Raw genomic sequence first — 25,484 nt, forward strand, 5'->3', positions numbered from 1 at the left:
TAAGCTCGGGGATCGTCAGCAAAGTTCATCACACTATCTACTATTTCGGTACTTAAGAAGTTAAACTTGAATTATGGCATGAGTAGGCTGGATTTCATTTGAAATGCTGGATTTTGGTTGTGTGTAATCTAAGCCATGCGAAAATGGCTAAACTTTTATGTTTGAATTCGGTTAAGTATGGTTTATGTTCATCTTGGTTATATAGTTACGTGCTATAAATGTATAGTATTTTTGGTAGGTACTATATGCTTTGAAAATGGCTTACTTATTATGTTTAAATTTAGTCTTATATGTTCTTAATTAAAATGTTTAATGAGCTTGATTATTAGTAATTTGATGATGGAAGCATTGGATGTATATTGGTTTTAGATAACATGATTCGGCTATGAAGATAAATAGCATAATATGTATTTGGTATATTAGTTAGTTCATGATGGGAATATGAAATGTGATATAATTAAAGTGATGGATGATTGTATACTAGCTTGATTGGTTCGGTTGCTAAGTGGTAAGTATTGCATGTGTTTCATGATTATTTAGGTCGATGATTTTGGTATGTATTCAATACTAAGTGTGATCTTTATTTTTAGGGTAAATTGCGCATTATGTATATATGCATTATTAGCATGTTCGACCATAGTATAATGTATTAAATTTACATATGTGATTGCTTATTAAATTATGTAACATAGTTTCAATTAATTTTATTACTAGTTTGTGCAGAAGTTGTTAATTGATATGTGTTGGTTGTTTGGTAATCCGTAAATGTGACTCATTATAAAGCTTATTCGAATGTGTCTAGCTGTCTTTATATATATATAATGAATGAATTATAGATGTTATCTTGCCTTTGGTTAAGATGGTTAATTATGTTTTATATGTGTTAATAAAGATTTAAAATGAATTAATAAGTATATTTGAACAAATGTTGATATGAGATATTGAACATATTTGATTATTAGTTCGGTATTATATTTATATTTATGAGAACTATGGTTGAATATAAAGCCAATGATTATATATGTATATATATTTGGTCTTGGTTTGAGCTTATATTGAAAATGCATCTTAAACATATGATGTTTGTGAGATTTGCTATGTATTTCAGTCATATGGTATATGATAATAGGTTAATTATACTCTTGCATGTTTTACATATATATATATGCGCTTATATTATGATTGTTATGCATATGTGTAAAGTTACATAAATTCATTAATTATTTGTGAATTTACGATTATGTACAAATGATTTATGTTAGCCGAATAAGTAAGGAAATGATATAGGTTTTATTTATAACCTTCGATAATCTGGACTTTGCTTATGAATTTGGGTTATTAATTTGTACAAATCTGACATGAATTATTTAAGTGTTAAAACAAATATCTGTTGTGAATTGTGTTAGAATCGATAATGCCTCGTAACCCATTCCGGCGACGGATACGGATTAAGGGTGTTATATTTTATTGGTATCAGAGCTACAATTTAGTCGGTTCTAGGACTAAGGTAGCGCGTGTCAGTCTAGCTATACATGCCATATTATATACTGTAATTGTGTGATGACTTCTGAAATTTGAAAATGTGTTTTCATATAGTAAATGGATCCCAACAGAGCTGTAGCTGATGATGTCGAGAGCGTAGCTCCTGCTCCCGCGCAAGGGACAGCGCTGGTTGATTCTCAATTGATTTTAAGTAATCAGGAGGGAGAAGCTAGACAAGCCTTTTACCAAATGATGAATGACTGGTTTACTCAATATATTCGGACTAATCCGGCTGCACAACAACCTCCACCCCCAACTAATCCATCTTCGATGCCTGCTATACCTCAAGTAAGTGATCCGTTGAGATTATATAAGCCACCTATTGATAAAATCAGAAAAAAACAGGGCTGAAGAGTTTAAAGCTACTGATGATGATGATGCTGAGCGGGCTGAGTTCTGGCTTGATAATACTATCCATGTGTTTGATAAGCTGTCCTGTACCCGAGATGAATGTTTAAAACGTGCCATATTTTTACTTCGAGACACTGCATATCACTGATGGAATACACTAGTATCGGTGGTTCCAAAAGAGCGAGTGACTTGGGAGTTCTTTCAGACTGAGTTCCATAAGAAATATATCAGCCAGAGATTTATCGATCAGAAGTGTAAAGAATTTCTAGAGTTGAAACAGGGTCAGACGATAGTGACAGAGTATGAGTAGAAATTCGTGAGACTTAGTCAGTATGCCCGGGAGTGTGTTTTGACCGTAGCTATAATGTGTAAAAGATTTGAAGATAGGCTGAATGAAGACATTAAATTGCTAGTTGAAATACTTGAGATAAAAGATTTTGTGGTACTGGTTGAGTGAGCCTACAAAGCTGAAGAGCTTGGGAAAGAAAAGAGAAAAGTTGATTTTGAAGATAGAGATTCACGTAAGAGATCATGTAGTAAGTAATTTTAGTCAGCACCAAAGAAGTTTCGAGATGATTTTAGCCGTTCTAAGGCTACTTTGAGTTATTCTCGACGGGATCAGAATAAACCATTGTGAGCTCGAGAGCTACCTCAGTAGCTAGTGTGGGTAGTTTCATATCAAATCAACCTGAGTGTAAACATTGTGGTAAACGTCATCCCGGTAGTTGCAGATTGCATGATCGGGCCTATTTTAAACGTAGATCGATGGATCATTATATTCGTGAATGCCCAGAGTTAGCTGAAGAAAATCCAGTGCAGAATACGAGATCGGGTAATACTGCAGCTCAAGGTAGGCCACCCAAAAACATGGGTAATGTGAGTAGTAGTCAGAGAGGGACTAAAGATACAACAGTTAGATTTGAGGCTCGTGCACCTGCCGAAGTCTATGCTATTTGTGCACGTGAGGAGTCTTCATCACTAGATGTTATTACTGGTACATTCACTCTTTATGATACTAATGTAATTACATTGATTGATCCTAGTTCGACTCATTCTTATGTGTGCAAGACTTTAGTATTCAGTAAGACTTTGCCTGTTGAGTCTACTGAGTTTGTGATTAGAGTGTCAAACCACTTGGGCCAGTGTGTTATGGTGGATAAAGTGTGTAAGAATTGCCCCTTGATGATTTGAGATTCGTGCTTTCTTGTTGATTTGATGTTGTTGCCATTTGATGAGTTCGAAATAATTCTGGTCATAGAATGGATGACTTTGCATGATGCTATTGTAAACTGCAAAAGAAAGACTATTGATTTACAGTTCCAGAATGATGAGATTATTCAAATTGAATCTAATGTTCTGAATGGTTTACCAGCAGTGATTTCTTCGATGATAGCTCAGAAATATGTGAGGAAAGGTTGCGAAGCTTATTTTGCCTATGTGCTCGATAATAAAGTGGTTGAAAGGAACATTGAATCAGTACCTGTTGTGTGCGAGTATTCGGATGTGTTTCCTAAAGAATTGTTGGGTTTGCCACCTATCCGGGAGGTAGAGTTTGGTATCAAGTTAGTGTCAGGGACGACTCCGATATCGATAGCTTCGTATAGAATGGCACCTACTGAATTAAAATAATTGAAAGCTCAGCTGCAAGAGTTGATAGATAAATGTTTCGTGTGACTGAGTTTCTCCCCCTGGGGTGCACCTCTGTTATTTGTGAATAGAAAGACAAAACTATGAGAATGTGCATCGACTATAGACAGCTCAACAAGGTGACTATAAAGAATAAGTATCCGTTTCCACAAATTGACATCTATTTGATCAACTGAAAGGGACGACAGTGTTTTCAAAGATAGATTTGAGATTGGGATACTATCAGTTGCGAGTTAAAGACTCCGATATGCCAAAGATTGATTTTCGAACGAGGTACATACACTATGAGTTTTTGGTTATGCCCTTCGGACTTACTAATGCACCTACTATTTTCATGGATTTGATGAATCGGATCTTCAAATAGTATCTGGATAGATTCGTGGTTGTGTTCATAGATGACATTTTGATCTACTCTTGTGATGAAATAGAACATGCCGAACATTTGAGACTTGTATTACAGACTTTGTAAAATAAGCAATTGTATGCAAAGTTCAGTAAATGCGAGTTCTAGTTTATCCGAGTAAAATTTCAGCTATACTTGATTGGAAACCTCTGAGAAATGTTTCTGAAGTCCAAAGTTTTCTGGGACTTGCTGGTTATTATAGGCAGTTCATTAAAGGTTTCTTTATGATTGCAGCCCGGATGATGAAGCTATTACAGAAAGATATTAAGTTCAAGTGGTCAGAAAAGTGCCAGAAAAGTTTTGATCAGTTGAAAACCCTTTTGACTGAAGCTCCAGTGCTAGTTCAGATAGAATTGGGTAAAGAATTTGTTATTTATAGTGATGCATCTTTAAATGGTTTGGGCTGTGTTTTGATGCAGGAAGACAAAGTTATAGCTTATGCTTCGAGACAGTTAAAGCCACATGAAAGGAACTATCCGACACATGACTTAGAATTGGCAGCTATTATATTTGCATTTAAGATATGGCTCCACTATCTGTTCACTGAGAAATGTCATGTTTATTCTAATCACAAAAGCTTGAAATACTTAATGACTCAGAAAGATTTGAATTTGAGACAACACTGATGGTTAGAATTGCTAAAAGACTACGAGCTTGTAATTGACTACCAATCGGGAAAGGCTAATGTTGTTGCTGATGTTCTAAGCCGAAAATCACTGTTTGCTTTGCGTGCAACGAATACGCATATGGCTATGTCTGATGATGGTTCAATAATAGCTGAATTGAAAGCAAGATCGTTATTTGTTCAGCAAATTTATAATGCCCAAAGGTTGATGATGATTTGTTAGCAAAACGAGCTCAATGTGATTCAAATGTTGATTCAAAGTTTAGAATGGATGGTGAGGGTTGTTTGAGATTCAGAAACCGAATATGTGTCCTGAGAAATTCAGATTTGATTCAGATGATTTTGAATAAAGCTCATAGTAGTCAGTTATCTGTTCACCTGGGTAGTACAAAAATGTACAATGATCTGAAACAGCTTTATTGGTGGCATGGTATGAAACAAGACATTTCTGACTTTGTTTCGAAATGTTTAGTCTGTCAACAAGTAAAAGCAGAACATCAAGTACCTTCTGGATTGCTTTAGCTAATCATGTTACCTGAGTGGAAATGGGACAAAGTCACGATGGATTTTGTATTTGATTTGCTGTTGACACCGAGCAAGAAAGATGCAATCTGGGTTATTGTGGATAGATTGACTAAATCGGCTCATTTTGTTCTGATTCGTACAGATTACTCACTTGATAAGCTTGCTGAGTTATATGTTTCTCAGATTGTGAGATTACACGGTGTGCCTATTTCTATTGTTTCGGATAGAGATCCAAGGTTTACATCACGGTTTTGGAAGAAACTGTGAGATGCATTAGGTACGAAATTACATTTTAGCACTGCTTTCCATCTGCAAACAGATGGTCAGTCTGAACGAATCATTCAGATACTTGAGGATATGTTGAGATGTTGCATCCTCGAGTTTGAAGGTATGTGGGAATGATACTTATCTCTGATTGAATTTGCGTACAATAATAGCTTTCAATCGAGTATCAAAATGGTACCTTATGAGGCTTTGTACGGTCGTAAATGTCGTACACCATTGTACTGGACTGAGCTTAGTGAAAACAAGATATACGGGGTCGACTTGATCAGAAAGACCGAGCAGAAAGTAAAAGTAATCTATGAAAGTCTAAAAACAGCGTCAGATCGTCAGAAATTGTATGCAGACTTGAAACGAAAAGATATAGAGTTTTAGATCAGAGACAAAGTATTTTTAAAAGTTTCACCGTAGAAGAAAATACTCAGATTCGGTTGTAAAGGCAAATTTAGTCTGAGATTTATTGGGCCGTATGAGATTATAGAGCGTATTGGGCCAGTTGCTTATAGACTATTGTTGCCACCTGAGTTAGGAAAGATCCACTATGTATTCCATGCTTCGATGCTTCGTAAATATTGATCGGATCTCTCACATGTGATTAGTCCATCTGAGATTGAGATTAAGTCTGATATGACATATGAGGAAGAACCTATTCGTATTCTGGCTCGCGAGGTTAAAGAATTACTAAATAAGAAAATTTTGTTAGTTAAAGTACTATGGCATAAACACGGAGTTGAGGAAGCAACTTGGGAGCCAGAGGATGCAATGAGAGAGCATTATCCAAACCTATTCACCGGTAAGATTTTCGGGACAAAAATCCCTAAGGGGGAGAGTTAAAACAACCCGATTTAAACCCTAATAGGAATGGTGGTTTCGGGACCACGAATCAGGGTCAAAAAAATATTTAAAAATTATTTTCTGTGTTTGTTATGTTTGAATTTTTGTGTGAAATTTTCGTGATTTAATTTCTTCATGTGGGTGCTCGATTAAATAAAAGGACTTAATTGCGTAAAATGAAAGTTTGATAGTTTAATGTGTGAGGACCAAATTATGGATGTCTTATAATAGGTAGCCTTTATGCTGTAATTGGGCCATTATTAATGTAGGTGGATGGCAATAGACATAATATATATGAAAGTATAATTTTATAATAAAGGTTAAAAATGAAAATTGAAAAACAAGTTATAATATATCATATTATAACATAATTAAAACCATTTGTTCATTATCTTTCTTCACTGCCTAATATAACACAAAGAAAAAGAAATAATAAAAGCTAGGGTTCGGTTATCTCTTAAGCTCAATAAAGGTATGCGTTTAGCTCGGTTTTTGATAATTTTTATGTTTTTGAGATCGTTGTTAAGTTATCTACAAGACCCATGCTTGAACTTTTGATTTTGGTGAATATTTTGAGTTATGCCATTATTGAAAGCTTGTGATTTTTGTTGTTTAATGATGAAATATGAAAGATATGTTTTGGGTTAACATGTTTTGTATTAGAGTTTTTGATGATTTTGAGTAATTTGGACTAAATTGCAAAATAATAAATTGAAGGACTAAAATGTAAAATAAATGAAATATATGGACTTGTATGTACACTAGGAACATTTGGCCAAACATGGGTATATTGAAATTTGGCCAAACATACATAATAAATGCAAATTATATATGTTGAAATGAAATATATGAATTTATATATGCAATTGCTAAATGTGTATAAGCTTGGCAACCATGTTCATGTATTTGTTTTGACCCAGTTACAACATTCAGAAGCACCATATGAACCTTAGGAATAGCTAGGATACATATGTCATGACATAGGATTCCGATATGTGATGTGCGAGTAACACCATGGCATCGATATATGTGTGCGAGTACGACCACGTCTAGGACAGTGTCATCGATATGTGAATACATGTAAGACCATGTCTTGGACGTTAGCATTGTATGATATGTGTGATTATTTGAGTGTCCTATCCAATTCTGAATGGTTCATTGGGCAACGATAGTTGTGAACGAATATGTAAAATGAGCTGAATTGCCAGGTAAGAATTAGTTTGTTACCTACTTGAAATATGGTAAGTAAGCAACTTGATATTTGTTATGAATCATGTGAGATGCTAAAGATGACTATATGTGAATATGGTATATGTATGTTTGATTATATAATGTCATTTTGGCTTTGAAAGTTGAATGACATTTGGTTAGTTTGATTAGGTAAGCATTTGGCCAAGGTAGAAATTATGTATGAAAATGTACTATTTATCTCATTTATAGGTTTGAGGTTGGGCTTGGTAATGGTAATGTAATTCGGTTTAGCTTAAAATGAGTTGATTAGATTATTGAGTTGTTTATTTTCTTATGACTTACTAAGCTATAAAAGCTTACTCTGTGTATATGTGTGTTTCTGTTATATAGATTTTGGATCAAGTTACGAGCTCGGGGATCATCAGCAAAGTTCATCACACTATCTACTGTTTTGGTACTTAATAAGTTAAACTTGAATTATGGCATGTACAGGCTGGATTTCGTTTCAAATGCTGGATTTTGGTTGTGTGTAATCTAAGCCATTAAAAAATGGCTAAACTTTTATGTTTGAATTTGGTTATGTTAAGTATGGTTTATGTTCATCTTGGTTATATAGTTACGTTCTATGAATGTATAATATTTTTGGTAGGTACTATGTGCTTTGAAAATGGCTTACTTATTATGTTTAAATTTTGTCTTATATGTTCTTAATTAAAATTTTTAATGAGCTTGGCTATTGGTAATTTGATGATGGAAGCTTTGGATGTGTATATGGTTTTAGATAACAAGACTCGACTATGAAGATAAATAGCATAATATGTATTTGGTATATTAGTTAGTTCATGATAGGAATATGAAATGTGATATAATTAAAGTGATGGATGATTGTATACTAGCTTGATTGGTTCGGTTGCTAAGTGTTAAGTATTGATTGTGTTTCATAATCATTTTGGTCGATGATTTTGGTATGTATTCAATGTAACAATCTGGTTTAGACCCTAGTCAGAATAGTGGTTTTAGGACCACAAATCTGAGTCAGAGGAATGTTTAAATATTATTTTCTATGTCTATAATATGTGAATTAGTATGTGTGAAAGTCTCATATGAAAATTTGAATGTTTGTGTGCCAATTTGATAGAAAGGAGTTAATCACGTAAAATGCAATTGTTGCTTGCTGTTTGTTAAAGTGTTGAATTGACATGGCTTTTTAAATATGAAGTCCTTATGATGCAATTAAACCATTGAATAAATGCATGGACATATTTAGTCATGAGTTAGTGGAATTCTAAAGAAAAAAAAAGGTTAAAATTGTAAAGGGCTAATTTATGTTTTTCTAATTAAAACAAAAGCATGAAAATGGCTATTATCATCTTGATCATGCCGAAATTGCAGAAAGAAAAGCTAGGTTTTGGTGTTTTAACATTCGGCCATTTAAGAACTTGATTAAGGTATGAGTTTTACTCGGTTTTTGATGATTTTTACATTTTTATGATCATTGTTAAGTGTTCTAGCTAGCCCATGCTTAAATTCATGAACTTGTTGATGATTGGATGAGATGCCATTGATGAATTCATGATTTTTGTGATATTAAAAGATGAATTATGAAAGCTTAGTGCTTGATATACATGTTTTATAAAGTGATTTTTAGTAAAAATGTATAAAATGGGTTAAATTATGAAATTTGTAAATTGAGGGACTAAAATGTAAAATAAATGAAATATGTGGACTTGTATGAGAGCTAGGGGAATTCGGCTAAGCTTGTGTACAAGCAAGCTTTGTGTATTTTGTGATTTTGTGAATTAGGGACTAAAGTGTCGAAATGTGAAAATGTGAGGGCTAGTTTGCAATATGTCTTAATGGTATATATATGGATTGATTTGAATGATTTAGTGAATAAAAAGGGTAATTTTGAATACATATAGATCAAGAAAAGAGGAATTCATATTTAGACCGAGGGAAGTCGAAGGTTATTGAGTAAACAATCCGAGTCGACAACTTCGAGTAGGAGGTAAGTTTGTACGTAAAACATGTTGTTATAAGTATATTTTTCTGTTTTGATCATACATAGATTGTAGATATATTTGGTTTGGATGATTATGAAGATAAATTAATGGTATTTGGCACTAAGTGTACGATTTAAATTAGCTTCGGCTATATGAGGCACTAAGTGTGCAATACCGAAATAGCATTGGTAAATTGAGATGGCACTAAGTGTGTGGAATTATTATAGCTTTGGCTAATCTTTAAAGCACTAAGTGTGCGGATGTTTAAAGCATTGGTAATCTTCGAAATGCCTTAAAATATCCGAACAAGAGCTGAGAATGAAAATGAATGAATTCGGGAAGGTTCAGGTACATATAATACCTATGTGGTAGATGATATTATTCTTAGTTGGCTTAAAATTGTTAGTTGAATTGATAAGTTAAAAGTACTTATATGTTGATGTTTTATATTTTATATACTGTTGATGATTTTTGGTATGAGCTTACTAAGCTTTTGAAAGCTTACTCTGTGTATGTTTGCATTGTTTTTTTTAGATATCGAAGCTATTATGAGCTTGGGGGTCATCGAGGATCGTCACCACACTATCAAATCTCATTTTGGTACCTTTTGAAAATGTATATAGTAAAGTATGGCATGTATAGGCTAGAAGGACTTTGGATAGGTTTTGTAATGTTTATATTTAGCCATGTGATATGGTTTGGTATGGTTGTGGACATGTTATGCTTTTGGTATAAGATATGTAATGCAATATGTTATATTTGATATGTTAAAGTTGGATATAAGAAATGGTAAGATATGTAAGCTTTTGGCATGTTTTAGTTATGGTAATTGACAAGGTTTGGTCATGAAATTGAAACTTATATTTGGTATGATTTTATTTTAGATTTGTTATGATTTGGATGATGCATTGATATGGAAATTTGTTACCAAGGATATGTCATGAATGGATTATGTTTTAGTTGTGAACTGTTAATAAAATGTTGTGCAAATATGTTTGGATTGATGCTTGTAGGTTTGACCCAATAGGGGTAGCAAGTTGGCTATTTAAATGACTATTTTTGTCCACACGGGCAGGGACACGGCTGTGTGTCTCAGCCGGGTGTGACACATGGCTATGTTGCATGGCCATGTGTCCCCTAGGGTACCCTACAATTGTAAGTCAGGCTCAAGCACGACCAAGGCACACGGGCGTGTGGCTAGCCATGTGGCCCAAGTCAGATTCGACCACAGCCAAAGCACACGGGCGTGTCTTGTGGCCGTGTGAACAAATCAGTATGTATGCCCTATTTTGACACGGTCTAGACACCCGAGCATGTCTAAAGTCGTGTGAGGCACATGGCCTGTTCACACGGGCGTGTGACCTATACTTATTTGAAAAATGTTTAAATTTTGGAGAAATTTTGTATGTGTTCGGTTTAGTCCTGACCCTTTTCTAATACATGTTTAAGGTATCGGCAACCTATAGAAGGAATCTATATTGATGATTGATCTTTAATGCTTCGATGCTTATGAAATGAATGTTAATGTTCCAATAATGCGCGATAATGCCTTTAACCCTAGTTCAACAACGAATACGGGTTAGGGTTGTTACATTCAATGCTAAATGTGATTTTTACTTGTTGGGTAAATTGCGCATTATGTATATATGCATTATTAGCATGTTCGACCATAGAATAATGTATTAAATTTACATATGTGATTGCTTATTAAATTATGTAACATGGTTTCAATTAATTTTATTATGAGTTTGTGCAAAAGTTGTTAATTGATATGTGTTGGTTGTTTGGTAATCCGTAAATGTGACTCGTTATAAAGCTTATTCGAATGTGTCTAGGTTATATATATATATATATAATGAATGAATTATAGATGTTATCTTGCCTTTGGTTAAGATGATTAATTATGTTTTATATGTGTTAATAAAGATTTAAAATTAGTTAATAAGTATATTTGAATAAAAGTTGATATGAGATATTGAACATATTTGATTATTAGTTCGGTATTATATTCATATTTATGAGAACTATGGTTGAATATAAAGCCAATGATTATATATGTATATATATTTGGTCTTGGTTTGAGCTTATATTGAAAATGTATCTTAAACATATGATGTTTGTAAGATTTGCTATGTATTTTGTTCATATGGTATATGATGATAGGTTAATTGTACTCGATATGTTTTACATATATATATGCGCTTATATTATGATTGTTATGCATATGTGTAAAGTTACATAAATTCATTAATTATTTGTGAATTTACGATTATGTACAAATGATCTATGTTAGCTGAATAAGTAAGGAAATGATATAGGTTTTATATATAACCTTCAATAATGTGGGCTTTGCTTATGAATTTGGGTTATTAATTTGTATAGATCTGACATGAATTATTTAAGTGTAAAATAAAATATCTGTTCTGAATTGTGTTAGAATCGGTAATGCCTCGTAACCCAATTCTATTGACAGATATGGGTTAAGGTGTTACACCATATTTTCTTAGTTTGTCCATTGGAGCTTTACCAATTCTCACGGGTGCCATACCTTATGGCACTTTTCCCTCAGGCCAAGCAGGTGGCAAAGGAGGTCGTGGTATATTGGGGCGATTTCTCAAGTAATCCCCAAACCATTCATCCATAATCTCAAAGAAGGCAGCTCCTGCCTCTTCCTGGCCTTCAGACATATGTTGTCTACTACTACTAGCAGAAGCTCGCTGAACGGAAGCTGGAGCATGGCTCTCGGCTCCCTCGGGCTTATCTTGAGCTTGATTGGAAGACATTTATTATATTCAAATACAATTAAAAATGGTTTAGAGGTGTCACACTATCATAACTTGTATAATGGCATGTATAGCTATACTCAATACATGCTACGTTAGTCCTAGAACCGACTAAACCATAGCTTTGATACCACTAAATATAACACCCCTTACCCATACCCGAGATCGAGACAAAGTACAAGGCGTTACTAGACACATACTCAGACACTTGGAAAAATACAGGTTACAAAATTTCATTTTAATTTAAAACCGATCAAACAACATCATAGTGTCCCTATTATGGACCTATATGGTTTAAAACATACATTAAAATCAATCCAGGACTAAACCGATAACAATTGAAAATTTTAAAAAAATTCCTAGGGTTATGCCTCACACTCCCGTGTGCAGACAAAGCGCACGCCTGTGTGTTTAGGGACACGCCCGTGTTGAATTATTTAAATTTATTTTTTATTTTGAGCATACAGGGGTTTTCACATGGCCGAGCACATGCCCGTGTCTTTGGCCATGTCCTTCATACGGAATAGACATGCTCGTGTCGTTGCTCGTGTCCAAAAACCTTAGCATTCTGTTTATGGCGTTAGGGGCACACGGCCAAACACGCCTGTGTGCTAGGCAGTGTCTTACACATGGTTGAGACACACGGCCATGTCTCTATCCGTATGTTTACTACCATGCATACTGATCTAAAAATTTTAGGTGTAGAGGACACACGATCGTACCATGGGCCTATTGAACTGACCGTGTGTCACACACGGCCTAGACACACGCTCGTGTGTCTACCTTTGCGGACCTTTTTTGAGGCTATATCCAAGCCAATGGTCACCCTCAGCATCCACTCACATCTGTGAACTTCTATGGTATTTAACAGGGCCTAAATATGCCCAATGAGTACCTTCAATGGTCTATTGCATGTTAACCTCATCTCATTGGTTTTATACATGCTACATTACCCTCTTTGTATTAAGGATTACCATATCATCAAACACATTTATACTTGGTTCATTTTATAACTCATTGCTAATAATGACCTAGCCATATCTGAGTGATTTGGCCACATTCCATATGTCCATTCATAATATACGATGTTTAACCATCTCATGGACATTTAAACGCCAACATGCACAATTAGTCAGTTACAACCTCCATCAAAATGAGTCATGTCTTATGGCCATATACAAAATGAATAGGTATATTATTCAAGCCCTTACATTCGTTAATCAATGACACATATAACAAAATAACTAAAAACCTATACATGCCATTGTAACAAAGTAAAAGTATCTATATACCAAAGCAAGATAAGCTGATAGTGTTGACAATACTCCAATCATCTACCAATCTTCATGAGTCTGCGAGCTCTGTAAAATAGGGAAAGGAAAGGGGGTTAGTATTAACATGCTTAGTAATTTCGGATAACAGGAAGATAAACCTACCGATTGTTTTGCATGCTACCATAAAAGATATTCATGCCAAACATGCATAGTATAAATTCCCTATCACATACTGTGACAGCCTTAAAACGACCCTAGTCGGAATGTGGTTTCGGGACCACAAAATCGAGGCATAAAAATAATTTGATATTTATTTTGATGCCTATAATATGTGTTAACTCATGTGTGACATTCTTGATGCTTTAATTTAGAGTTATAAATGTGAATTTCACTAGAAAGGACCTAATAGTAAACTTTGAAAGTAGGATAGGGAAATGTGTGATGACTAATTAAAGCATGCATGCAAAACAATGGCCTTGCATGTCAAATATCCCTCTTTTTACAAGTGATGGCCGGCCATGACAAAGAAATATGGGCAAAACATGTCATAGACATGTTTTTTTGGTGCATCATGGGTGAAAAAAATAAATTAATGAGCATGGGTAATAAAGAAATGGAAAAAAAAGAAAAAAAATGGTCTCATGCATGCCCATTGCCGTGAGTTGTGGAGAAAGAAAGAATAATTTTTGGTCATCATTTTTTATTTCCTTTAGGCTGAAAATTCTAAGGAAGAAGGAAGGAATTCTTGTTTCATGTTGGTTTGGAAGAGGTTTAGGAGGAGGTTTGGCCATACTTGTACCTAGATTAAGGTAAGTTTGATGTTTTGCCATGAGATTCATGTATATTTTTGTAGTTAGCTTGAGTGCTAACTAGCCATGGTTCAAATCCTTACTATGTCATGGAGATGATATTCAGCTAAGGTGAGGTTGTGTTGATATCATTTGCATGCTAAAAGTGAAGCTTTGTAATGGTGCATGTGATGGTGGATTGATGATTATTGAATATTCTTTTTAACACTTTTGAGTGAGAGTTTGATAGATACCATGAGGTTAAACTTCATGACATTGTAAGCTTGTAAGTTGGATGATGAAGTTCATGCTTTGTGAAGGTAAATGGGGTAGAAGGAGTATTCGGCCATAATGAAAATATATGAGATAGTCATAGTCATCCTTATGATTCGGCCCTTGCACCTATATGTATATATGTTTGCACATGATGTATTGGCATGACATATATACTATTTCAAGGTATAAATTTGCTTGTGATGATGTTTCGGTTATGAAGTACATGAGAGATGTGTATTGAGCTACAATATGTAATCGTTAGTTAGTAAAATGTATGCTGTTTTTGTGTGGTATTAAGTGCATAATTGGCCTCAACATGGACATGCATATTCGGCCACATGAAGGAGGGGGTTGGTGTGCATGCATTCGGTTAGAGGCAAGCATATTGATGCCTATTCTTGGCTTGGAAATTTTGGCTAAGGAGGGTACTAACTAATGTGTTGATTTCGATTCGTGATTTCGTACACATGTGACTCTAATGTCTAATGTGTATAAGGGCTAAGTACCTTGAGCTTCACTTTGATGTTTGAATGAATTGTATTGAATTGCTTGTTGTGCTTAAAAAATTTGTGCATGACCATTGTGTATTTGAGCTAAAGGATGGCCATATGACCATTTAAACTCCTTGTCATATTCGGCCATAAGCTATCATAATGAGATTTTAATAAGTTAAATTTGTGTGAATTAGCTCAAGAGCTTAGAGGACCACAGTTGGATAAGGGAAAGGAAAAAGTGATCGAATAGCCGTCGAAATCGCTCGACAACATCCAAGGTAAGTCTTCGAGTAATGACCCTACTTGAATTATATTAAAATCATGCTCCTTGTATGTGGCTATTGAGCCGAAATTGTAAAGGTTTGATAAATATTTTGTGTTTGAACCTTAGTAACGAGAATGAAATATGGATGTGTCGTGATTATTGATATATGTGTACATGAGCATTTGAATGATACCCGGGCTAAGTCCCGAAGGCATTTATGCTAGTGATTATGTCCGGGCTAAGACCCGAAGGCATTCGTGCGAGTTGTTATATTCGGGCTAAGACCCGAAGGCAATTGTACAAGTTACCAAATCCGGGTTAAGACCCGAAGGCAATTGTGCTTGTGGTTATATCCGGTTAAATCCCGAAGGTACGTGACTCGGAAATGAGCAATCTTGCTGTAAAAATTTCAGTTTATACACTTGTGAAAATTCCATCAATGAGGTATGTTCGTATGTGCTTGAATTAGTTGAGTCCTTACAAATAAGTATTCGCTCAGTTGGTAAACGAGCTACTGGCCTTTGGCTAAGTTATTCTTTTGTGTATGAACATAAGGGTCGGTAATGTGAAGTAAGTATGATTATGAGAATGTGTATTAATAAAGTGATTCATTTAGTTATGTAAATGTAATACTTTAGTCAAAGCTGATTTCATTACTTGAGACTTACTAAGCATTAAAATGCTTACCCCGTTGCTTTGGCTCTCTGTTTTATAGATTTTGCTCGTTAGCTATCGGATTTGGGATCATCGAAGTCGAAGTCATCCACACTATCAAAGCCCCCATTTTGGTACAATTTTGGTTGAACTTTGAAATGGCATGTATAGGACTACCCTTTTGTTGTAGGTCATGTACCTTTCGGTTTTGTGTAAACTTGGATAGCCATGCGAAAATGGCTTATATATGTTTTTAGCATAGTACTATAATCGTTTGTATGTTGATCATTATGAGGTATGGAATTGTTTTGAAACGATTAGCCATTAGAATGGTTAATCATGATCACACTTTGTGCTATGTATGCAAAAAGGGCCAATTGAATCATGGAAATCATGAAATAGGTAAGGCCTACCTTAAAGGCAGATGCTGACAGCAGCAGTGACGTGGATGTGAAAAATCACTAAAAATAGTATGAAAGGTATTAAATAGTGAATAAATTATGTAAATGAACCTTGATGAATCTACTTTCATATGGAAGAAACGAAACGGTCATATGAGTTGTATGTTAAGAGATATTAAAGTTCTCGTGAAGCAGGGCCAGAACGGTTTCTGGATCCCCTGTTCCGACTTTGGAAATTCATTTTAAATTAACCAGAGAGAATTAGGAGACATGCCATATATGTATAGATTCCTCTCTGAGTCTAGTTTCTATAGAAACAAACGGCATCAGTATTGAAGCCCTGTACAGGGAGATATCCAATTCATAATTCATGAAGGTCAGTGTAGTCGAACCCTGGATTAGGGGAGACTTTAACTAATAAACTGTACTAATTGGCCCGACCAAAAATTCTAGAAGAAATGTGTTGATGGAATTATGAGTCTAGTTTCAGGGAAAATTTATGAAACTGATTTTCGAGCTTTAAAATTCAAGATATGATTTTTAAGGCGAAAGTGATGCAATAACCAACTAGTCTAGAAAATTTTTATGGATTTGTGAAAACAATTAAGTTAAGTGCATGTGCACCTCGTGTTCGACTCGATAACGGACTCGGAGCACGGGTGTTACAATTTTATTGGTATCGAGCTACGGTTTAGTCGATTCTAGGACTACCGTAATGCGTTTGGGTCTAGCTATACATGCCATTTTATGTGATTATTTGATAGTGTGGTGATTTCGACATTTGAATTTGTGTTTATTTATAGTAATGGATCCCGATCCCAACCGAAGCGATAGCGATGATGTGGAGAGTGTGGCGCTTGCTCTGCACAAGGGACAGTACGGCCGACTCTCAACCTATTGCTAGCCATCCGAATGATGAGGCTAGGCAAGCTTTCTATAGCGTGATGAATGATTGGTTCAACCAATACATTCGAACTAACACTACTGTTCCACAACCTCCATTCCCGACTAATACAACCCCGCACCTACAATGCCTCCCATGAATCGACCAAATAAGGTCGAATAAGCCACCAGTTGATGAATCCGAAAACATGGGGCTCTGAATTTAAAGCTACGGATAGCGGCGATGCCGAGCAAGCTGAATTTTGGTTGGACAACACTATCCGGCACTCGATGAGCTATCTTGTACACCGATGAATGCCTAAAGTGTACTATCTCCTTGCTACGTGATTACGCCTACTATTGGTGGTGTACTTTGACTTCATTGTGCCCGAGAGCAAGTAACTTGGGAGTTTTTCCAAAGCGAGTTTGGAAAAAGTATATCGATCGAGATTTATGGATAAAAACGGAAGGAATTTCTTGAACTTAAACAAGGTTCCATGTCGATTCTCGACTATGAACAAAAATTTGTGAGGCTTAGCAGATGCAGCGGAATGCATTTCTTGAAGTCGTGATGTGTAAACGCTCAAGATGGATGAATGATGATATAAAGTCGTATGTTGGCATTTTGGAAATCGAGAGTTTGTGGCTCTTGTCGAGCGGCGTGCAAAGCCGAGGAGCTCAAGATGGAGAAAAGAAAAGTGAAGTGGGAGCAAGGGAGTTTCAGAAGAGGTCTTCGGGAAGCCCTTCCCACATCATCAAAGAAATTTAGAGATGGCTTAGGCGGTCTAGAGACACTTCGGGCTTTTCTAGACGAGATCGCGACCGACCCCTGTGACCACACGAGTCACTTGATCGCCGATGGTGGAAATGATCGTCGAGAGAGAGCGGAGTGCCGATGATTGTGGCAAATGGCATTTGAAGTTGTAGATTCCATGACCGCTCTGTTACAAGTGCGGAGCGATTGACCACTTCATTAAAGATTGCCCAAGGTTGTGCGAACAAAATGTAGATCGAGTGGAAAGCGGGTGCTACCACCGCCGAGGTAGACCATCTAGAAATACGGGCAATGCTAGTGGTGGTCGAGAGGATCTAGTGATGCTACGACCAGATCCGAGGCTCGCGCCTGCTAGGGCTTATGCCATACTGCGCACGTGAGGATGCTTCCTCGCCAGATGTTATTACCGGTACTTTCACTCTCTTTGATACTAATGTGATTGCTTTGATTGACCCTGGTTCTACTCATTCTTATATATGCGAAACCTTAGCATCCAGTAAGACTTTACCTATTGAGTCTACTGAGTTCGTAATTCGGGTGTCAAATCCCTTGGGTCGTTACGTGCTTGTCGACAAAGTGTGTAGGAAATGCCCCCTAGTAATTCGAGGTTCCTATTTTTCGGCGGACTTGATGCTTTTACCGTTCAATGAATTTGATGTTATTCTGGGTTTGGATTGGTTGACCGTGCATGACGAGGTTGTGAATTGCAAAAGCAAGACTATTGATTTGAGGTGCGCAAATAACGAGATGATCTGAGTTGAGTCTACGGACTTGAAGGGGGTGCCAGCTGCAATATCATCAATGTTGGCCCAGAAATATGTAAGAAAAGGGTGCGAAGCATACCTTGCGTATGTACTTGATGATAAGGAGTTAGAAACAAAACCCGAATCTGCCGATGGTTTGTGAATACCGGATGTTTTTCCGAAGAATTCTGGGTTTGCCCCTGCTCGGGAGGTAGAGTTTGGTATTGAGCTTATACCAGGACCACACCGATTTCGATAGCTGCTCCGTATCGTATGGCACCAACGGAATTGAAGGAGTTGAAAGCTCAGTTGCAAGAGTTGGTGGATAGAGGTTTTGCTCGCCCAAGTTTTTCACCTTGGGGTGCACCAGTGTTGTTTGTGAAAAGAAGGACGGAACCATGAGGTTGTGCATCGACTATCGTCAGCTTAATAAAGTGACAATAAAGAACAAATATCTGTTATCACAGATCGATGATTTGTTTGATCTCTTGAAGGGAGCCTCGGTGTTCTCAAAAATAGATTTGAGATCGGGCTATTATCGATTCATGAATCCGAGATTCGGACATACCCAAAACCGCCTTGAGCGAGATATGGTCACTACGAGTTCTTAGTGATGCCGTTTGGGCTCACTAATGCCCTGCGGTATTTATGGATTTGATGAATCGGATCTTGAGACCATATTTGGATCGGTTCGTAGTTGTGTTCATTGACGACATCTGGTCTATTCAAGAGATGAGACCGAACATGTGGAGCACACGAGATTAGTGTTGCAAATTTTACAGGATAAGCGGTTATACGCTAAGTTCAGCAAGTGTGAGTTCGGTTAGAGAGGTTAGCTTCTTGGGTCATGTGGTATCTGATCGGTATTCGAGTCGACCGAGCAAAATTTCAGCCATACTTAACTAGAAGCCTCCAAGAAATATTCTCGAGGTTCGGAGCTTTTTGGGACTTGCGGTTACTACCGACGGTTTGTAAAAGGATTCTCGATGATAGCCACACCCATGACTAAACCGCTTGAAAGATGTCAAGTTTGAATGGATGGAAAAGTGTCAAAAAGTTTCGACCAATTGAAAACTCATTTGACGGAAGCTCCGAAGACTAGTACTGCCCGAATCGGCAAAGAGTTTGTCATCTATAGTGACACCTCCCTACTTGGGTTAGGTTGCGTATTGATGCAAGAAGGTCGAGTTGTGGCCTATGCGTCGAGACAATTAAAGCCACATGAGAAAAATTATCCGACCCATGATCTCGAATTGGCTGCCATCGTATTCACCTTAAAGATATGGCGACATTACTTATTTGGTGAGAAGTGCCATGTGTATTCGGATCACAAAAGTCTCAAATATTTGATGACTGAAAGAGACTTAAATCTGCGGCAAAGACGTTGGCTCGAGTTGTTAAAAGATTATAGCTTGTCATTGATTATCACCCAGGAAAGGCTAATGTGGTTGCGGACGCCTTAAGCGAAATCTTTGTTTGCTTTTCTGACGATGAATGTACACTGTCTATTCTACCCGACAATGTGTTAGTAGCGAATTAAAGGCCAAACCATTATTGACTCATCAAATTCGTGAAGCTCAGAAAGTTGACAATGAGTTGGTTGCAAAACGGGCTGAGTGTGTTCGAACAAGGAATCGGAGTTTCAAATTGATGATGATGATTGTTTGAGGTTCGAAGTCGTCTGTGTGTTCCAAAGAATTGAAACTTATTTCGATAATTCGAACGAAGCCCATTGTAGCCGAATGGCAATCCACCCGGGGAGTACGAAGATGTACAATGATTTGAAACGTCGGTTTTGGTGGCATGGTATGAAACGAGACATCTCCGACTTTGTTTGAGATGTTTAATATGTCAACAAATGAAAGCGGAACATCAAGTGCCTTGAGATTACTTCAACCGATTACGATACCGAATGGAAATGGGATCGAGTCACAATGGACTTTGTGTCCGGACTGCCATTGTCAGCAAGTAAGAAGGATGCGATTTGGGTTGTTGTTGATAGACTGACTAAGTCGGCTCACTTTATCCCTTTGCGTATGGATTTTTCATTGGATAAACTAGCTGAACTATGACGTTTCTCAGTTGTGAGATTACACGGGTACCGATTTACATTGTGTCGGATAGAGATCCGAGGTTCACCTGGCGATTTTGGAAGAAATTGCAAGAAGCTTTGGGTACCAAGTTGCATTTCAGCACCGCCTTTCACCCCCAAACCGATGGTCAATCCGAGCGAATAATTCAGATACTTGAGGATATGTTGAGATTTTGCATCCTCGAATTTAGTGGTTCATGGGAATGGTATTTACCTTTGATTGAATTCGCTTACAACAATAGTTTTCAATCAAGTATTAAGATGGCGCCTTACGAGGCTTTGTACGGGCGTAAATGTCGTACACCATTGTTTTGGACCGAGCTCGGTGAAAACAAAATTTTCGGAGTGGATTTAATTAAAGATGCTGAACAGAAGGTAAAGGTAATCCGTGAAAGTCTGAAGGCGACCACAGATCGTCAGAAATCGTACGCGGATTTGAAACGAAAGGACATTGAGTATCAGGTGGGAGATAAACTGTTTCTTAAAGTTTCGCCTTGGAAAAAGATACTCAGATTTGGCCGTAAGGGCAAGTTGAGCCCGAGATTCATTGAGCCGTACGAAATCTCTGAACGAGTTGGCCTAGTTGCGTATCATTTGATTTTGCCCCCTGAACTCGAAAAGATTCACAACGTCTTCCATGTTTCAATGCTTCGACGCTATAGATCTGATTCGTCGCACATAATTAGTCCATCAGAGGTTGAAATTCAAGCCGATATGAGTTATGAAGAAGAACCGATTCGTATCCTAGCTCGTGAAGTGAAAGAGTTGCGAAACAAAAGGGTTCCGCTAGTGAAAGTGTTATGGCTCAAACACGGGATAGAAGAAGCTACTTGGGAACCCGAGAACTCTATGAAAGAGCGATATCCAAATCTATTTACGGTAAGATTTTCTGGGACGAAAATTTCTTAAGTGGGGAGAGTTGTGACACCTTAAAACGACCCTAGTCGGAATGTGGTTTCGGGACCACAAAACCGAGGCATAAAAATAATTTGATATTTATTTTGATGCCTATAATATGTGTTAACTCATGTGTGACATTCTTGATGCTTTAATTTAGAGTTATAAATGTGAATTTCACTAGAAAGGACCTAGTAGTAAACTTTGAAAGTAGGATAGGAAATGTGTGATGACTAATTAAAGCATGCATGCAAAATAATGGCCTTGCATGTCAAATATCCCTCTTTTTACAAGTGATGGCCGGCCATGACAAAGAAATATGGGCAAAACATGTCATAGACATGTTTTGTTGGTGCATCATGGGTGAAAAAAATAAATTAATGAGCATGGGTAATAAAGAAATGGGAAAAAAAGAAAAAAAAATGGTCTCATGCATGCCCATTGCCGTGAGTTGTGGAGAAAGAAAGAAGAATTTTTGTTCATCATTTTTCATTTCGTAAGTTCTCGGTTTAGTCCCAAACCCTTTCTAAAGTATGTTTTGGGCTCCGTAGACTCAAATAAGGGACTATGTGTAAGAGAATGAACGCTTTGAAATATGAATAAAATTTTATGGCTCGTATTTTAGTTTAATATTTGTATGTTTGTCTGGTAACGCCTCGTACCTTAGCCCGGCCTCGGATACGAGTAAGGGGTGTTACAGTGTCACACAGCCGAGTCTAGCTTTGTTCACTTCTCTCACGCCCGTGTATGCAAGCCCCACGCCTGTGTTAATTTAACAGGTTCGACCACGGGTGTTCCACACAAGCATGTTGAACGCACGTGCTATTTTAATATGTTCACCCACGGTTCTTCCACACGGGTGTGTCACACGCCCATGCTGTTTTGGCAGGCTCGACCACTTCCATATCGCACGGTCGTGGCGTTTAATTGTAGCCCATGTTGGGGAAATCTTTTGCCCTGTTTTGACACGCCCTTAAGCACGTCCATGTGCTTGGCCGTGTCTCTGTGGAAACACCTGTATTCATGATTTCTATTAAAAAGTTAGGAGTTAAATACCAAAATTTAAAGAAATTAATATTGTTAGTGCTCGGGTTGCCTCCCAAGAAACGCTTATTTATAGTTTAAGCTCAGCTTACCTCTCCAGTGAATGGTCATGGTGGTTTGAGGAGTTTATACTCCTCATTCCTACTATCAATCTCATTTTAATCGGGTGTTGTTTACCTTAAAAGTCTCGAACTTGGGATGACTCACCTCCACCGTACTGAATGGAAAAATACTGAGTACCGTAAGAGGGATTTCCTCATTCGGCATGGTAGTGACAATGTGGGGATCTGCGGCATCTTATAAGACCTTACCACCAACCTTAAGTTGATTTGGAGAGGTATTGGGCTAGTTTTGTTGTAGTTTCGATTTGTTGGGTGTTCTTGGTTTGTGCGCCTGCCATTCATCGAGTTCCTCGATTTTTAGTCTTCGATCTTCATGAACAGGTCCTCTACTATTGCTTGAGAATGACTTGTGTGCTTCCTTCAGACTCATTTTCTGCAAACTAGGTTGCACTAGATTGTTAGGTTTAGTAGAATGGTTTAAATGATCACCTCCAATTCTTGATGTATTGCCAGAATTGCGAGCTTGAAGGGTGATTGTTTCATCTCCCACCTGGAGTGTGAGTTAACCTGTGCCAACATCAATGATGGTTTTAGCAGTTGCTAAAAAGGGCCTTCCTAGAATTAAAGGAGTGTTGCTATCCTCTTTTATGTCTAGAACAATAAAGTCAATAGGAAATATAAATTTATCGATTTTAACTAGCACATCTTCAATAATAAATCTAGGGAATCTTATAGTTTTATCTGCTAATTGAATGCTCATCCTAGTCTGTTTGGGTTTCCCGAGACCTAATTGCTTAAACATTTTGTAAGGCATGACGTTGATACTAGGCCCTAGATCAGCTAATGCATGATTAACATCTAAACTACCAATTAAGCAAGGAATAGAAAGCTCCCTGGGTCTTTCAGTTTGTTGGGTAGTTTATTTTGGAGAATGGCCGAGCAAACTGTGTTCAGCTCCACATGCGACGCCTCATCCAACTTCTGTTTATTTACTAAAAGCTCCTTTAAAAATTTCATTGTATTTGGCATCTGCGATAGAGCTTCAATAAACGGTAAGTTAATATGTAATTTTTTAAGAGTTTAAGGAATTTACAAAATTGTTCATCTAAGCGGTCTTTCCTTATCGTGTTGGGGTATGGCACACGAGGTTTATATTCGACAGTTACTGGTTTTTTTGTATTTTGATCTACCTCACCTTGACCTTTGCTTACCACAGTTTCTTGCCTTGATTCTGGATCAGGCTCAACGACTCCTTTGTCATCTTGAATATTAATTGCGTTGAGTTGTTCCCTTGGGTTAGGTTCGGTATTACTTGGCAAACTACCTTGTGGTCATTTGGAGATTAGTTTGGAAAGCTGGCCTATCTGAGTTTTGAGGCTTTGGATCGACACTTGTTGATTTTTAAGTGTTGTCTCGGTGTTCTGAAAACAGGTTTCTAACACTAATATAAACTTGGAGAGCATCTCTTCAAGGTTTGGCTTCTTTTCCTGTTGGTAGGGTGGTTGTTGGTAACCCGGAGGATGTTGTGGTCTTTGATTTCCTTGACCGCCCCACGAGAAATTGGGGTGGTTCCTCCAACCTGCATTGTACGTGTTACTATATGGATTGTTTTGAGGTCGAGGATTATTACCCATGTAGTTTAATTGCTCGTTATCCATGCTGTGGCCATAAGGTTGGTATTCCGAATGGTTTGTTCCACCGCTACTTGCTTCGCACTGCATTACTGGGTGAACCTATGAAGAACTAAGAAAACCATCAATCTTTTTATTTAAGAGTTCTACCTAATTAGAGAGCATGGTGACCGAATCGATGTCATAAACGCTGGCTGTTTTCGTTGGCTTTGTCCTCATGACTTGCCACTGATAGTTATTTAGTGACATCTCCTCTATAAACTCATAGGCATCTTCCGGTGTTTTATTATTGATGGTTCCGCCAGCAGTTGCGTCAACCATTTTTCCAGCTGAAGGATTCAGACCATTGTGGAATGTTTGAACTTGGAGCCAAAGCGGTAGCCCATGGTGGGGGCATCTTCTCAAAAGGTCCTTGTATCTCTCCCATGCATCGTAGAGTGTTTCTAAATCCATCTGCACAAAAGAAGAGATATCATTACGTAATTTAGTCGTTTTAGTCGGCAAAAAATATTTTAGTAAAAATTTCAAGGTCATTTGTCCCCAAGTAGTAATTGACTGTCGTGGTAACGAGTTCAACCACTATTTAGCTTTGTTCCTTAATGAAAAGGCAAACAACCGAAGACGTATGGCATCATCAGAAACGCCATTAATTTTAAATGTATCGCATAGTTCTAAGAAGTTGGCTAAATGTGCATTGGGATCTTCATCATGCAAACCATCAAACTGAACAAATTGCTGTATCATTTGAATAGTGTTAGGTTTTAATTCAAAAGTATTTGCAGCTACAGCAGGTCTAACGATGCTTGATTCAGTTCCTGTTAAAGAAGGTTTAGCATAATCATACATAGTGCGTGGAGTAGGATTTTGATTAGCCGCAATTGCAGGAGGTAGCTAATTGCCTTGGTTTTCAGCCATCTCTTCGGTTGGGGGTTGAGTATCGTCTTCTTGCTCGCTCTTCGTGTATCTTAAGCTGCGCCTTATTTCTCTTTGGTTTCTACGAACTGTACGATAGATTTCTTC

General features: G+C 37.2%; 1 non-coding gene across 1 annotated transcript; it reads left to right on the forward strand.

Annotated features, from left to right (window-relative positions):
- The first annotated feature begins 24,843 nt into the window (after window positions 1–24,843).
- LOC128286200 (small nucleolar RNA R71) lies at window positions 24,844–24,950 on the forward strand. The gene has a single exon (XR_008276745.1). It is a non-coding gene; the product is annotated as a small nucleolar RNA R71 (small nucleolar RNA).
- The last annotated feature ends 534 nt before the right edge of the window (window positions 24,951–25,484 follow it).

Source organism: Gossypium arboreum, chromosome 12 (genome assembly GCF_025698485.1).
Source record: "Gossypium arboreum isolate Shixiya-1 chromosome 12, ASM2569848v2, whole genome shotgun sequence".
Classification (NCBI taxonomy): domain Eukaryota; kingdom Viridiplantae; phylum Streptophyta; class Magnoliopsida; order Malvales; family Malvaceae; genus Gossypium; species Gossypium arboreum.